The sequence below is a fragment of the Leuciscus leuciscus genome, assembly GCF_965113295.1.
Source record: "Leuciscus leuciscus genome assembly, chromosome: 1".
In the NCBI taxonomy this organism is placed as follows: Eukaryota; Metazoa; Chordata; class Actinopteri; order Cypriniformes; family Leuciscidae; genus Leuciscus; species Leuciscus leuciscus.
Genome location: NC_138725.1, coordinates 16171871 through 16188367, shown reverse-complemented (window position 1 = coordinate 16188367; position 16497 = coordinate 16171871). Strand labels below are relative to the sequence as shown.

At 46.0% G+C, this 16497-nt stretch overlaps 1 protein-coding gene and 1 long non-coding RNA gene across 2 annotated transcripts in view; one reads left to right on the top strand and one right to left on the bottom strand.

Annotated features, from left to right (window-relative positions):
* LOC309498214 (uncharacterized protein) overlaps positions 1-16497 on the top strand; it is a 233752-nt gene that overhangs the window by 27731 nt on the left and 189524 nt on the right. The gene's annotated exons all lie outside the window — the stretch shown is intronic.
* Positions 1-16497, bottom strand: part of LOC309503752 — a 97217-nt gene that overhangs the window by 23719 nt on the left and 57001 nt on the right. The window lies entirely within an intron of this gene.

Here is a 16497-nt window from a genome sequence, read left to right as displayed (position 1 = left end):
TGAGAGAAGACCCAATAGCGAGTGACAGTGAATCAGTCTTTTAATAGAAAGTAAATGAGGTAGCCTCCAGCAGAGCAGTTCAACAGAAATCTTCTTTGTAGATAATTGACAACAGAAACAGCCAAAAATACGGCCAGTAATCATAAACAGAAATAATCCTCTTGTAAACAGTATTTAGACGGCAGTCAGCGGCGATGCGAGAACACAGCAGGTGGCTAGCCTCAGGTCACAGAGATGGATGCATAGTAGACACACAGCGGGGAACAGCAGCAGCACAGTCAAGCGTTTCACTGGACACAGAGAGCTGGTTAGAGCGTGAGTTGTAAAATACTTGCTGCTAGATGAATTCCCCGACAGGACACGACAGGACAGGACAGGGCAGGAAAAGGGTAGAGCGAGAAGGTAACACTGTTCTTCATTCAACTGAAGTCAACGAACAATCCGACAAAGAGGCAGGAGAAAGAGAGAGAAGAAGTAGCAAACGTAATCAGAGAGAAAAGGGGACAGGTGCGAAGCACTTAGGGTAGAACAGGAGAAGATAGGAAACAGCTGGAACAAAGAGAGTGAGTGATTGATAGCGTGCGTAAAACAAGTGGGTGTAAAGAATGAAGTGACCAGAAGAGGGCGGAAAAGGATAGGAAAAGCCAGAATCATGACACCAACAGGATTATGTGAGTATTGTGGATTAGAGGAATCAGTAGAACATGTTATTTGTATTTGTCAAAAGTATAATATAATGAATAATGAACTTAGAAAGTGTTTTGGGAGTTGAGGGAGCTTCACCTGAGAGTGGCACTTCCTTCGCTTCATTTGCACCTCCAACTCGACGTCAACGCAGAAAGGGTCACAATAAGAAATCTGTAACTCGAGATGCAGACGACGAGCTGACTTGGTTACTAACAAATTTAACCATCTAAAAATATTTTGCTGAATAAAGAGGTTGCTGTTCATCTCTGTCTCTCTCAAATCACATGAGAGCAGTGACAATCACATGAGAGAGCAGTAACAAGGGTCGTTGTCCACAAATACAAAGGAACTATTATATCTTCGGAGAACAAGCCGCTGACTAGGCATAGTCATGCTTGTACAGGAATAGCAGGACTACACTTGCTGGGACCAGCAGTTGTACACGTGATATTAAAATAGCAGTCATGTGCCTTATATTAACTATGATGAAGACGTCTGAATTCAGACTATAAAAGAAGAGACCTGGACTGGACCTCGCCAGAAAATCGAAGAAGAAAGAAGCAGGGGGGCAGGGTTTCATAAAATATTGAAGCTTCCCCGGGCGCCGCCATTGATTAGCGGACCATCACCTGCTGTTAGCATTCCATTGACTCCCATTCATTTTGGCGTCACTTTGACAGCGAATAACTTTACATCTGAGGCGTTTAAAGACTCCATTTGTCCATTATTTATTTCTGAAGCAACACCATCCATCCATCCATCTTCTTCCGCTTATCCGGGGCCGGGTCGCGGGGGCAGCAGTCTAAGCAGGGATGCCCAGACTTCCCTCTCCCTAGACACTTCCTCCAGCTCTTCCGGGGGGACCCCGAGGCGTTCCCAGGCCAGCCGGGAGACATAGTCCCTCCAGCGTGTCTTAGGTCTTCCCCGGGGTCTCTTCCCGGTGGGACATGCCCGGAACACCTTCCCGGGAAGGCGTCCAGGAGGCATCCGGAAAAGATGCCCGAGCCACCTCAGCTGGCCCCTCTCGATGTGGAGGAGCAGCGGCTCTACTCTGAGCTCCTCCCGAGTGACTGAGCTTCTCACCCTATCTCTAAGGGATCGCCCAGCCACCCTGCGGAGAAAGCTCATTTCGGCCGCCTGTATCCGGGATCTTGTCCTTTCGGTCATAACCCACAGCTCATGACCATAGGTGAGAGTAGGAACGTAGATTGACCGGTAAATCGAGAGCTTCGCCTTACGGCTCAGCTCTTTCTTCACCACGACAGACTGGTACAGCGACCGCATTACTGCAGAAGCTGCACCGATCCGTCTGTCAATCTCCCGTTCCATCCTTCCCTCACTCGTGAACAAGACCCCAAGATACTTGAACTCCTCCACTTGAGGCAGGAACTCTCCAACAACCTGAAGCGGGCAAACCACCCTTTTCCGACTGAGAACCATGGCCTCGGATTTGGAGGTGCTGATTCTCATCCCAGCCGCTTCACACTCGGCTGCAAACCGTCCCAGTGCATGCTGAAGGTCCTGGTCTGATGGGGCCAACACGACAACATCATCCGCAAAGAGCAGAGATGAAATTGTGTGGTCCCCAAACCTGACCCCCTCCGGCCCCTGGCTGCGCCTAGAAATTCTGTCCATAAAAGTTATGAACAGAACCGGCGACAAAGGGCAGCCCTGCCGGAGTCCAACATGCACCGGGAACAAGTCTGACTTATTGCCGGCAATGCGAACCAAGCTCCTGCTCCGGTCGTACAGGGACCGGGTAGCCCTTAGCAAAGGGCCCCGAACCCCATACTCCCAGAGCACCCTCCACAAGATGCCGCGAGGGACACAGTCGAATGCCTTCTCCAAATCCACAAAGCACATGTGGATTGGTTGGGCAAACTCCCATGAACCCTCCAGCACCCTGTAGAGGGTATAGAGCTGGTCCAGTGTTCCACGACCAGGACGAAAACCACACTGTTCCTCCTGAATCCGGGGTTCTACTATCGGCCGGATTCTCCTCTCCAGTACCCTGGAATAGACTTTCCCGGGGAGGCTGAGAAGTGTGATCCCCCTATAGTTGGAGCACACCCTCCGGTCCCCCTTCTTAAAAAGAGGGACCACCACCCCGGTCTGCAGTCCAAAGGCACTGTCCCCGACCGCCACGCGATGCTGCAGAGGCGTGTCAGCCAAGACAGCCCCACAACATCCAGAGACTTGAGGTACTCAGGGCGGATCTCGAACACGAAAATGTATAAAAGGCTCTATTACCTTGTATCTTACGTTATGGCCACGTAGAAGCAGTTTTTGTAAAAGTAGAGTAACGATTGCGTCATAACCGCGCGACTCTCTGTCGCACAGTAGAGAGATTACCGTATGGACAGGAGGAGAAGCTCGCAGGCAATCGGGGGGAGGTGGAGGCAAAATGACAAAATAATTAATCAGAATACTCACGCTCTCCGTCTCTGCAAGTTTCGGAAGGGAATGATTCAGATTTCTCTTGGCACAGCTACTAGATAAGCTCAGTTTGAGTCTGCGCAGTACGCTCAGCCATCAGGAAGTGAGTGCTTCTAATTGACTTCACTTTTCTCCATTGAATCCAATGGGGTCGCTGTATGTGTATGTTTGTTTAGTTTAGTTATGTTTGTGATTTAGTTAATAAAACTTGTGCACAATTATGCATTTGGTTTCTGATTCTCTGCTTGCATACAAAGTCCCTTTTACGATCTTGATCTTGTTACATGCTCTAAGCGCTGTACATGCTAAGGAATCATTATTTTTCAGTGACCATGAAAGATACACTTTTCTTAGAATAAATGAATAATCAAAGAGTTCGTTGGAACTGATTAATTGATTGTAATATTAATTTGGTTTACCTCAAAGTTAATCGAATTAACTGACCCAAATATTAATAAATAATCATAATTGGTACTTATGGATTATTATTCATATTTCCCCTTTGAGCTAATATCATTACATCATGTCTTATACTTTTTCTTATCGCTAGGTGCCCAATGGGCACCCTCATATCTGTCTCTTCTTCTTTGTCACTCCTTGTGTCATTGACACCATTAAAAACATCTTCCCCTAAACCTTCTTCTATTGGTGGAATATCTCAAAAACAGAAAAAAAAAAAAGGTTTTCTGCCAGCGCATCCCAGCACCTGCATTTACAGACTTTTTGGGTACTTTTCCATTCCCTTATCCTTGTGACCTATTTTCTGCTGGGCATTACAATATTCAGACTATCACATTAGACAAGGGAAATTCTTCAACATTCTCAACTGATTTACCTGGTTAATCAAAGGTTAAATAAAAATAAATTAAACAGGATTCATTGCTGAGCAAGTAATGTAATGCTACATTTCTCCAAATCTGTTCCCATGAAGAAACAAACTCATCTACATCTTAGAGGACCTGTACATTTCCAGCACATTTTCATTTTGGGGTGAAATATTCCTTTAAAGCAGATTTGTGTAGTAACAGTTGACCATGAGTGTGTAGATTAGCTTTCATTCTGTCTAATAAACTTCATCATAAACTCTATCTCTTCCTCTCCCTCAGATTCAGGAGTTGCAGATTGATGCAACATCACAATCTCACACCATTGAAAAGCCTTTCACAATCACCTGGAACTAGGCTTAGACTCGGACACCAGTCTACGGAAAGAGCAATCGCATGATTATTTACCTTTATTTACCAATGTAGTAATAAAGCGGTAAATCTAAAGTCAAGAGAATGTGGTTTGTCTTTATTTCTGGTTTAGAATACAATAGTTGAGCTAACTAAAAAAAAACAAGGCAACCTATCGCATTCAACTTTTTAAGTTAACTCAACTAATCCACTCCGGTTAATATCAACTTAAATACTTTAGTTCATCTAATGAGTACCAGGTAATCTTCTGAACTTAAAACTTCTTGTCAATTACCCAGGTAAAACCCAGCCCATTATTTGTCATACAAAAAAAAAAAATATTTTTAATTATTAAAAAAAATGTCATTATTGTATATGAAAAGGTAAATAATTGTATTTTATTGACAAAATTAAAATTTAGTTTTCTTGTATATTTTTTTCATTAGGTCAGATAACATTTTAATCTGTCATATGGTCATGTTACGATGTGCCCTGCACATGTTACATCCTATGGGGCATGTTGTCACACTCCACTTCCATTCTTTTGGGGTAAATCAAGAAATAAATATCCATCCATCCATCCATCCATCCATCCATCCATCCATCCATCCATCTTCTTCCGCTTATCCGGGACCGGGTCGCGGGGGCAGCAGTCTAAGCAGGGATGCCCAGACTTCCCTCTCCCTAGACACTTCCTCCAGCTCTTCCGGGGGGACACCGAGGCGTTCCCAGGCCAGCCGGGAGACATAGTCCCTCCAGCATGGTCTTCCCCGGGGTTTCCTCCCGGTGGGACATGCCCAGAACACCTTCCCGGGAAGGCGTCCAGGAGGCATCCGGAAAAGATGCCCGAGCCACCTCAACTGGCCCCTCTCGATGTGGAGGAGCAGTGGCTCTACTCTGAGCTCCTCCCGAGTGACCGAGCTTCTCACCCTATCTCTAAGGGATCGCCCAGCCACCCTGCGGAGAAAGCTCATTTCGGCCGCCTGTATCCGGGATCTTGTCCTTTCGGTCATGACCCACAGCTCATGACCATAGGTGAGAGTAGGAACGTAGATTGACCGGTAAATCGAGAGCTTTGCCTTGCGGCTCAGCTCCTTCACCACGAAAGACCGGTACAGCGACTGCATTACTGCAGAAGCTGCACCGATCTGTCTGTCGATCTCCCGTTCCATCCTTCCCTCACTCGTGAACAAGACCCCAAGATACTTGAACTCCTCCACTTGAGGCAGGAACTCTCCACCAAGCTGAAGCGGGCAAACCACCCTTTTCTTACTGAGAACCATGGCCTCGGATTTGGAGGTGCTGATTCTCATCCCAGCCGCTTCACACTCGGCTGCAAACCGTCCCAGTGCATGCTGAAGGTCCTGGTCTGATGGGGCCAGCACAACAACATCATCCGCAAAGAGCAGAGAAGAAATCGTTTGGTCCCCAAACCTGACCCCCTCCGGCCCCTGGCTGCGCCTAGAAATTCTGTCCATGGTGAGTTGGATCTGATGGCGAGGGAGGAAGCTGGACAGACTCGGCAGACCCAAACGTACTGTGAGGGTCTGTTGGGAACATTTGGCCGAATCCCCTGTCAGAGAGATCTTCAACTCCCACCTCCGACAGAGCTTCGACCAGATCCCGAGGGAGTCTGGAGATATTGAGTCCGAGTGGACCATGTTCTCCACCTCCATTGTCAACGTGGCCACTCGGAGCTGTGGCCGTAAGGTCTCCGGTGCCTGTCGAGGCGGCAATCCCCGAACCCGGTGGTGGACACCGGAAGTAAGGGATGCTGTCAAGCTGAAGAAGGAGTCCTATCGGGCCTGGCTGGCTTGTGGGACTTCTGAGGCAGCTGACGGGTACCGACGGGCCAAGCGGACTGCAGCCCGGGTGGTTGTGGAGGCAAAAACTCTGGCCTGGGAGTTCGGTGAGGCCATGGAGAAGGACTTTCGGTTGGCCTCGAAGAGATTCTGGCAAACCGTCCGGCGCCTCAGGAGGGGGAAGCAGTGCCCTACCAACGCTGTTCACAGTGCAGCTGGGCAGCTGTTGAACTAACGAAATAAATATACACTGTATTAATAAAACAAAACCACATAATTGTACTAGACGTGTAAAATTAATGTGGGGAAAAAATATCTCACAGATATTTACATAAAAGATCTCACATTTTAAGATATTTACCCTAACCCAAACGTAATTAAGCACAAGAAAACTGATTAATTAAATTGAAAGCTTTTGACACATGGTTTTCATCTTTTAAGAACCAGAGCCATATATAGAAATGTGGCCGCCATCTTAAACAGGTCATACTCCTGGTTTCGTTGCGTGGCAGCAGTTAAGATGCCGAGCACTGTTCAGTAGTGATGGTGAAATGAAGCTTTGTGAAGCACTGGGGCTTTACCCCTTGAATGTAGTGTAAAATGGTTTATTACTCGAAGCTTTTCAACACGTTGCACACTAACAACATATGATGTTTTATTAACAAGGTTCGGGAGGAGCACGTTCAGATAATTAACACAAGTGGAGAGCACTCAGCAATCAATGGTAAGAGGTGCATATATACTCAGCAGTCTCACCTCATTCCATTGACAGTTTTTGCAGCATCCCTCCACCACCCCTTCTCCACGCTTCTAGTCCTAAAACACTTACATACGGGGGAAGTACTCTGGGTTCGGGCCGAACTCCGAGCTCGGAGCCCTCCCTCCGGACAGCACGCCAAATACGCATTAAACTTTACCCCTTCAAATTATATGTAAGTGTGAACTCGTGAACTTGTGGTCAAAAGGTGGAAAAGCTGCCTTTCTGTCCCAGAAGACCAATCCTTTTTTTTTTTTTTTTTTTTTTTAAGGAGCTGTATGTAAGAAATGTATTTCAATTAATCATAAAATGGCCCTGATATGTCACTAGACATTAAGAAATCATGTTCATTTCAAATACTTATATCACTGACAACAGTAGTACGGCCAGGATATTGTCATTTAAAAAGTGAAGTTGCAGCCCTCAACTGATGTTGATGTTGTCATTTTGTGTTTTGGCCTGATGCCCCACCCTCCACCTATCTAGCAATAGCAATAGCAATAGCAAGTTTATTTATATAGCACAGTTAAAACAACACAAGTTGACCAAAGTGCTTTGTGCTCACATTGCACAAAAAGAGGAGAAAAACTACTCTACAAAGACAACATCATATAGGCAACACATGTAGTAAAAAAGTCACTGATTAAAAGCTATTGAAAACAGATATGTTTTAAGTTGTCCTTTGAAACCCTGCACCGTATCGGCGTCTCTAATATGTATAGGCAAACTATTCTAAAGTTTAGGCACCGCTACAGCAAAGGCGCAATCTACTTTTTTCTTTTGGAGTGTCCTGGGTATTATGAGTAATTTCTGACTCTCTGATCTCAGACTTCGTCCAGTCTGATTTTCAGTTAAGAGATCTGACAGATAGGCCGGTGCCAGTCCATCAAGGGATTTGTACACCAGTAACAAAAGTTTAAAATTAATCCTAAAATAAACTGGAAGCCAGTTCAAGGAGATCAAAGAAGGAGTAATGTGTTCGCGTTTTTTTATCTCAATTAAAAGTCTAGCAGCTGAATTTTGAACTTTTTGTAAACGAGAAATAGATGACTGACTAATTCCCGAATATAAGGCATTACAATAGTCAAGTCTGGATGTTATCAAAGCGTGGATCGCGGTTTCAAGGCCTTTAAACGTCATGCATGATTTCATCTTTGCTAAATTGAGTAGATGAAAGAAACTTGATATGACAACCGAATTTATGTGTTTATCTAGTTTTAAAGAGCTGTCAATATTTACACCTAAATTATGAATACATGTTTTAACATGAGGTGACAAAGGGCCGAAGTCCAATTGAGTTGTACTCCTGGCTTCACTCGAGCTGCAAACTAAAATCTCAGTCTTACTTTCATTTAGATGTAAAAAATTCGCAGTCAACCATGTTTTAAGATCTAAAAGACAGGCCATAAGAGGTTCTAAACCATTTTCATGTGACAAGTGGCAGGTTGTACATCATCAGCGTAACAGTGAAACTTTATATTATATTTCCTGAAGATATTTCCCAAAGGAATCATATTTAGCGAGAATAAAATAGGAGCAAGAATGGAACCTTGCGGCACTCCACACATGATTGGTGTTGATCTGGATAAGCATGTCTCAATCTTCACTACCATACTTCTATCAGTCAGATAGGATTTAAACCACTCCAGGACAATTTCCTTGAACCCCCACATACTCCTGCAGACGTGAGATCCTCACTGAGTGATCAATTGTGTCAAAAGCGGCGGTTAAATCTAAATAAAACTAACACAGCAGATTTTCCAGCATCAACAGTCATCAACAAATCATTAAAAACTTTTGAGTTGTCTCAGTCGAGTGATATTTCTTGAAACCAGACTGGTACACTTCACCGATCTTGTGTTCTTCTAAAAAAATATTTAATTGATACAAATTTTTTTTTACCAGAATTTTAGATAAAAATGAAAGATGAGATACCGGTCTGAAATTAGCCAAAACCGTCGGGTCGAGATTTGGTTTCTTTAATAGAGGTTGCACAAATGCCTATTTCAACATGTTTGGAAATATCCCAGTAGCTAAACTTTTATTTATAATTTGCAGGGTAGCAGGCCCAATCACTTCAATATTTTCTTTAAAAAACCATGGTGGGACCATATCTCCTTCGGAGCCTGTAGGTTTTAATTTACTTACCACCTCTTGTAACCACTGAAATGTTGCCAATTCAAATTGATTAAAAACTGCAGTATGCCGAACTGGACTTTATTGTTTGTAAGTCATCGGTGAGAAATCCACTCTAATTACCTCAATCTTATAAATAAAGTAATCAAGAAAGTTCTCACATAAAGTCAGGGACGGATTTAAATTTACTTTAGCGAGAGGGTTTACTACGGTATTAATAATATTAAAAAGTGTTTTCGGATTATTCAAAAAAAATTCTATAAATTCTGAAAAATATCTAGATTTAGCTGACTTTACAGCTCTCTGAAATGCTGTTAGAGTTTCCTTAAAAATATTATAAAAAATTTGAAGTTTACTCTTTTTCCATTTTCTTTCCGCCTGTCTGCAAGCTTGTCTACAGCGCCGTATCTCATCATCTTACATACGGCTTACATTCGCCACAATCTTACATACGGCTCCTTTAATAAATCTATTTGTGCTCTGTAAACCACAAAGCAATACAATTAATCCTCATAATTCATGTACTAGTGTTGGTGTAGTTTCTATATAGTGTATGAACAAACAACTGTATGAATTAATTTTTGAAAAAAATAAATAAATAAATGGGACTAATTCATTGTGCTTTTTTTAAATCTGAGGCTACATCTACATTAATCTGCATACATTTGAAAACGGCGTTTTTGTTTATAAACGCTTTCCGTTCACACTAGGACATATGGATAATCCCGCGGTAACTAAAGAGCCTATCTTTAGTCGTGCCCTCAAGAGTTAGGCGATCAGTCTCTACAAATTCGTATTCTATTATAAAGATAATAAAGATTATAAAGATAATAGATTTCCCCTTCGTAGTATAAATCTACCTTTTTAGGTACTCTTCAACCGTGTTCGCTATACAACAATAACCCTGTCGTAAGCTGCCTCTTTGGCTAGGCTTTTTAATCAATCAACTCTCACAGTGATTATTCTTATATCAAAAGAATGCTCACCCTCTTGTCGTTTCCTCCAGTTAGGATCTTCCTGATCCAGATAGAAGAATGTGACACGTACTCAAGAATCCAAGGTCCAGTCAGATGATTTATTAAAGAATCAAAATGAAAAGAATACTTGTTACAGATTCAAAATGAGTACTTAACAGAGAAATACTAGCTAGGCTTAAAGCTTCTTGCATCCAATAACTGCTGGCGTATCGGACTGGAGATTGCAAGTGTAGCAGTATGAGTTAACTCATAACGAGCTGGCGTTCTTTTGGCCAATCACTGCCACAGGCTCCCCCCATAAATACAGGTAGTAGTCCTTCTGACTGCCCTCTTGCTCGCTGGTGACGGAAGTGCGTCATACTTCCGGGTCACTCACTCCGTGCGTTGCTCTGCTGTGCTACAGGTAAAGTTATTCCATTGGTATCGGCTGCCGTTATGTTTACTATGCATTGAATGCTTATAGATCTCCGGTTGGCGGGCCAGTCCTTTACTCCGTTGTTCAACGCATTTAAAAGCGGATGTTACTGAAAGCTGCCTGTACTGTACCCTTTGAGCTGCCTCCTACTGGGTGATACAAAACGCTGCTTGATCGGTATGTAGGATACATGGTGTAGTATTTATTTGTTTGATTTGGGGTTAATTCACTTTTTTTTAAAATAAAAAACAGGAACCGGGCTGGTTCAACTGGAGATTAAGGTCAGCCGCAGTGCATTTATTCACTAGCTGCTGTTTTGCCTGGATTGCTGTTTGTTTAACGTGCATTTTGAACATTGTATCAGCGACTTTACTCGATCGCGCTGCCTGCCCGTCCTGGACGGCTGTTTCCTCATGTGTGTTTTGAACATTATGTGCCAGCAACTCTAACGTTACTCGATCACTGTACAGCTGTCCGCCTGGTGGTGGTGGTGGTGGTGTTGGTGTCCGGGTGGTGGTGTCCCCTTCCTGCGTGCTGTGTTGTCTACCCCGTTCCCTTTCGTAAAGGGAACTCCCGCTGCATCGATACTCGATACTTTGGGGAATGCCCTCGGCATGACGCGTCTGAAGTCTGTAATGGAACTATTCCAATCTTGATTGGTGCTCGTCACTCGTGACGTTGCATGTGACGGTGATCCGGAAGCTATAAAAGGGCAACGGAACATAGCCGTATCAGCTTTCTGTCTTCAGCAAGCGTTCTGTGTGACTGTATTGTCTTATTTGGTGTTGTTTGTCTATCTCAATATATATATGGCGAATATAGAGAAACGACTCAGGCGGTGTGCGTCCCCTTGCTCGCGCTATTTGAGCGAGGGTGACACGCACTCGTTTTGTGTTGTTTGTCTGGGAGTGGAGCATGCACGGGCAGTGCTCGAGGGCGCTGTCTGTGCAAACTGTTTTCAGCTATCTATGAGAGAGCTCCGCTCCCGTTTGAGCTTGTTCGATCAATCAGATCAGGCTCGCGTTTCCAGTGCATCAGGCCCCGCGTCTGTTGAGGCAGCGCGCCGCTTGTATGCATGGGATTCGCACGTGGAGCTGGCAGATAACACTGAGACGGTTGCGACCCTTTCTCAGTGTTTATTAACCAGCTCCACTGGTCTCGCGCACGGTTCGGAAGCCCGCGCTGCGGCTTCTTCCGACCGTGTTAAAGACACAGCGTTTGATTTATCTGGCTCCGAGGGGTTAGATATTATCAACACTGAATCACATAAATATGGGGATTCGCCACCCCATATTCCCGTTATTGAGGAATTGCTGGAGGTTGTGACCAGGGCAGTGGTTAAATTAAACGTTGAATGGCCATATAATAAGCAGGAAGCGACTAAGAAAAATAAAATGGATGAGCGCTTCCTGCAGACCCAGTCACAATCTTTGTGTCAGAGCCTTCCCTTTTTCACTGATCTTAATACTGAGGTATCGAGATCGTGGGAAAATCCATGTTCATCTCAATTATTTTCCCCCCATGTATATATTTACTCATCTATTAGGGAATCTAATGAGAATGGTTATGGGGTGATGCCTCGGGTTGAGGAATATTTTGCGAAATATTTTCTCCCTGACGTTGCGTCACCCCTGATAGCTCAGACACTTCCCTCCAAATCTCGTACATCGAATTTGTTAGGGAAAGCTTATATGGCGGTGGGTCGAGCCGGTGCATGCCTACACACGATGGGGTTATTACAGGCATACCAGGCTGACCTCCTCAAAGAGGTGGATGATAACTGGGAGGTCTCACTCAACGGTATTACTGAATTTCGTAGAGTAGCTGACTTATCTCTCCGTATTATTAAGGAGACGGCTCGTGCTATTGGCCGTTCTATGGCAGCAATAGTCGTCACAGAGAGACATTTATGGCTTAATCGCTTGGGGATCGAGGAGAAAGACAGGGCTTTCCTTCTCGATGCCCCCCTTTCACCTTCTGGCCTCTTTGGCGACGCGGCGAGAACCGTTGTCGAAAGGTTTCAGGAGGCAGAGCGACAATCAGCTATCCCCAGTTGTCAATCTAGGTCTCATGGGGTTGCTGCCAGGGGGCAGCCTCAGGGGACAGCCGCCAGTTCAACATATTTTGAGAAGGTTTCCTCTCGTGCCCCCCCCGTATAAGGCTTGGGGCCAGAAGAGACATTCTCGTATGAAGCCCTCTATATCGAGGACAGGTCTGAGGACTGTCTCTCGGGCTAAGATGGCTTCAACTAAGAGGTCTTGTCGTAACACGCAGACCCTTATGGCCGTTCCCCCAGGAGAGCGAGTACAGGAGTCTCGCCCCCTTATACAGCCCTTAGGAAATCGATGTTTACTTCCCACCGCCGATGGCGCTTCGGGACACATCGGCTTCCAGCGAACACAAATCGCAGTATCTGCCCGGAAACGTTGCGGCCCTGTCGAGTTCGCCGCCTCTCAGGAGGTCTGTAGAGAGCATATTTCGGTTAGTTCCTGCCAGTTAGCTGCTTCAGGTCACCGAAACCATTTGAACATTTTTAGCCAAGGCCAGTCTCGAGGGACTGGTCCCCATAATAGCATATTTAGACACCCCGAGGGGTCTTCAAAATATAGCCTGGAGGGTCCTGCTTACAGCGGAGCTAATATAAAAATATAATCTACTAAGGGTGGTTCACATGTCTGCCAGCCCCGAGCAGGGTTGGTTCTTGGAACAGGAAGTCAAGTCTCTCTTAACAAAGGAAACCTCAAGGTGAGCTCTTCCTCGGTTTCGGGAGCCCGGGTTCTACAGCCGGTACTTCATAGTTCCTGTGAGGGAAGGGGAGTAAGGCCTTGTTTCGGATCTCAGGGTAATGGATCAACCTCCGAGGGGGTTCAGATTCAAGATTCCGACTGTCAGTCAGACCAGCTCCGAGGACTGGTCTGTCGTGATAGATCCACAAGGCCCTTAACTCCTCATTCCCTTCTAACCCCATCACGGGAAGTTTCCGAGATCTGCTTTTGGGGGAAAAGCACATCAGTTCCGGATTCTTCCATTCTGCCTAGTATTGTATCCCCGCACCTCCTCGGAATGCATGGTCACTGTCCTAGCTCCATGGAGTCTTCAGGGCATCCTCATTCCTGTCCATTGACTACTAGAGCAGACGGTTCAACACCGAGGTGTTGTTTCGAGTCTCGTGAGGTGCTAGGGAATATGGCTCAGAGTCTAGGAAAAATCACCAGTGCCTCTTCAGAGAAACCGATTCCTGGGGGCGGTGTAGGTTATAGTCATGATGCAGGCACAATTGTCTCCAGCTCAGACACTCATCTTCCTTACCATAGTCATGAATATCAAGCTAGGCCAGGCCACCACTACGTGACCTTATTAAAGAGTGGGCTCGCTGGCAGCAGTGTTCAACATACTATTCTTTGGCCTGCTGTACATGGGGGCCCTGTAGTAGTGGCTCAGGACCAATGGGTTTTCCCCGAGATGGAACCCACTCCGCATGACCAGAGTTACGCGCACATGCCCTCGTTTTCTGATCATGGGGAGGAAGTTATGGTTCCTGCTCCTAGTACCTGTGTTGGAAACACAGGGTCTGAGGAAACTTCAGAGAGACCATTAGGTTCTATTTTTGACAGACACTATGTCGATGGTCTCTCTGATCAAAGAGGGGGCAGTCATCCTGTCGAGGCAGGGGCTGCAGCCCGGGGATTTCGAACTCCACCCCAAGTTGGCTTTAGCCGGGATGGAGGTCGGTTTGTCAGAGGTGCTCCTGTTTCCCCTTTATGTGGACGGCCACCTTCTGCGCCACCTCTCCCATGCTCTTCCAGCTCTGCTGGGTTTGGATATCATGATACAGACATGGTTGAGGCCATGTCTGTGTATACTTTCCCCGATTGTTCTGCCCCCGGGGGTTCTAGAGTACAAGAGGGTTCAGCAGTACGGGATCAGCTTACTCTTAGTGGCCCTGTACTGACAGGCCCAAATATGGCTTCCAAACATCTGGGCCCTTCTGGCAGGCCTTCCGCGGTGAATCCGGATCAGGATGGTCCTCCCTCTTCAGCCCAAGGTCATGATATTTCACCCTTGGCGGTAGCCCAGGAAGCTACTGGATTGGCCCCTGAGGGGGACCAATTCATAAATTCTGGTCTCTCAACCGAGGTTGTTGAGACCATTGTAAACTCTAGAGCCCCCTCCACGAGGAAACTTTATGCATTTAAATGGAAAATTTTTATTTTATGGTGCAGAGAACATCAGTTGGACCCAGTTAACTGCCCAGTGGCTTCAGTACTGGAGTTCCTCCAGAATCGTTTCTCTGACGGGCTCTCCCCATCCACGCTTAAGATCTATGTGGCGGCTATATCAGCCTTCCACACGCCTTTAGGGGTGGGCACGCTGGGGACACACCCACTCTTAATTCGTTTCCTTCGTGGAGCCAGGAGGATGAGGCCTGCTATCCAGCCTAGGGTCCCCACGTGGGACCTGGCAGTGGTCCTCGAAGGTTTATCCCTGGCACCCTTCGAACCCCTGGATAAGGTGTCTGAGAAATTTTTATCCTTTAAGGTAGCCTTCCTGCTCGCTATTACTTCCCTGAAACGAGTTGGCGACCTGCAGGCGCTATCTGTGGCTCCCTCTTGCCTCGAGTTCTCTCCTGGCAGAGTGAGAGCCATTCTCCACCCTAGACCTGGCTACGTGCCTAAGGTGCCCACAAATGTGGCACGGTCTATAATCCTTCCGGCCTTTCATCCTCCACCGCATGTGTCGGCTGATCAAGCTAAGTTACACTTGTTATGCCCGGTCCGAGCTCTTGAGGCCTATGTACATAGGACCTCGGGCTGGAGGAAGTCGGACCAGCTGTTTGTGTGTTTTGGGTTATCCAAGAAGGGCTCCCCGGTCTCCAAGCAGACTATTAGCAAGTGGATAGTAGAGGCTATTTCTTCAGCTTACGAGGTGCGCAATCTGCCTTCACCTCTCCTGATAAAAGCTCACTCAACCAGAGGAGTGGCATCCTCTAGAGCCTTGCTAGCAGGGGTTTCTCTTCAAGAGGTCTGTGATGCCGCTGGCTGGGCCTCCCCACACACCTTCATCAAACATTACAGTCTGGATCTGTCCTCTACACCAGGTTCACAAGTTCTCATGTCTTGAGTGTGCCAGATTGCTTCACACCAGGGCAGGGTCTCTCAGTGTGGCGGCGTGGGTATTCGTTCCCCAAAGTATCGAGTATCGATGCAGCGGGAGTTCCCTTTACGAAAGGGAACGTCTCGGGTTACGTATGTAACCCTCGTTCCCTGAGTAGGGAACGAGACGCTGCATCTCTCGGCCACACTTTTCGTGCTCCTGAGAACGACTTGCTTCGACCCTTTAAAAGCTGATACGGCTATGTTCCGTTGCCCTTTTATAGCTTCCGGATCACCGTCACATGCAACGTCACGAGTGACGAGCACCAATCAAGATTGGAATAGTTCCATTACAGACTTCAGACGCGTCATGCCGAGGGCATTCCCCAAAGTATGGAGTATCGATGCAGCGTCTCGTTCCCTACTCAGGGAACGAGGGTTACATACGTAACCCGAGACGTTTTCTTTGCTGTGTTCACTGTTGTGTTTTCAGTGTTTGTATGTGTTCACGTAGGTGACTTTTCCCGGGATTCCCTCCTGCCCTCGTGACTTCCTTCTCCTCCACTGGTAAGCCTCAGCAGCAAGTATGGATGTGTTCTAAATTGTGTTTTTTACTTTATTGAAATAAAGTTTGTTGCTCATTTTCAAAATTGAACCGTCTCTGGCTGAATTGTATGCGTACCTGTGTGTCCTTAAGTGTATTAGTAATATTGCAATTAGGAAATAAAGAAAATCATTCTCTGGGTGAAAGTCCCAGGGTGGCGTAGTTGGTGCTTTTGAGGCAGGTTCCACCCAGACTATAACCTCCTCTGTTTTTGTCTGCTCTCGTGCCGCCACACAAGGAAGAGCGAGTCCTGTCCAGGTCTCTTCTTTTATAGTCTGAATTCAGATGTCTTCATCATAGTTAATATAAGGCACATGACTGCTATTTCAAGATCACGTGTACAACTGCTGGTCCCAGCAAGTGTAGTCCTACTATTTCTGTACAAGCATGACTATGCCTAATCAGCGGCTTGTTC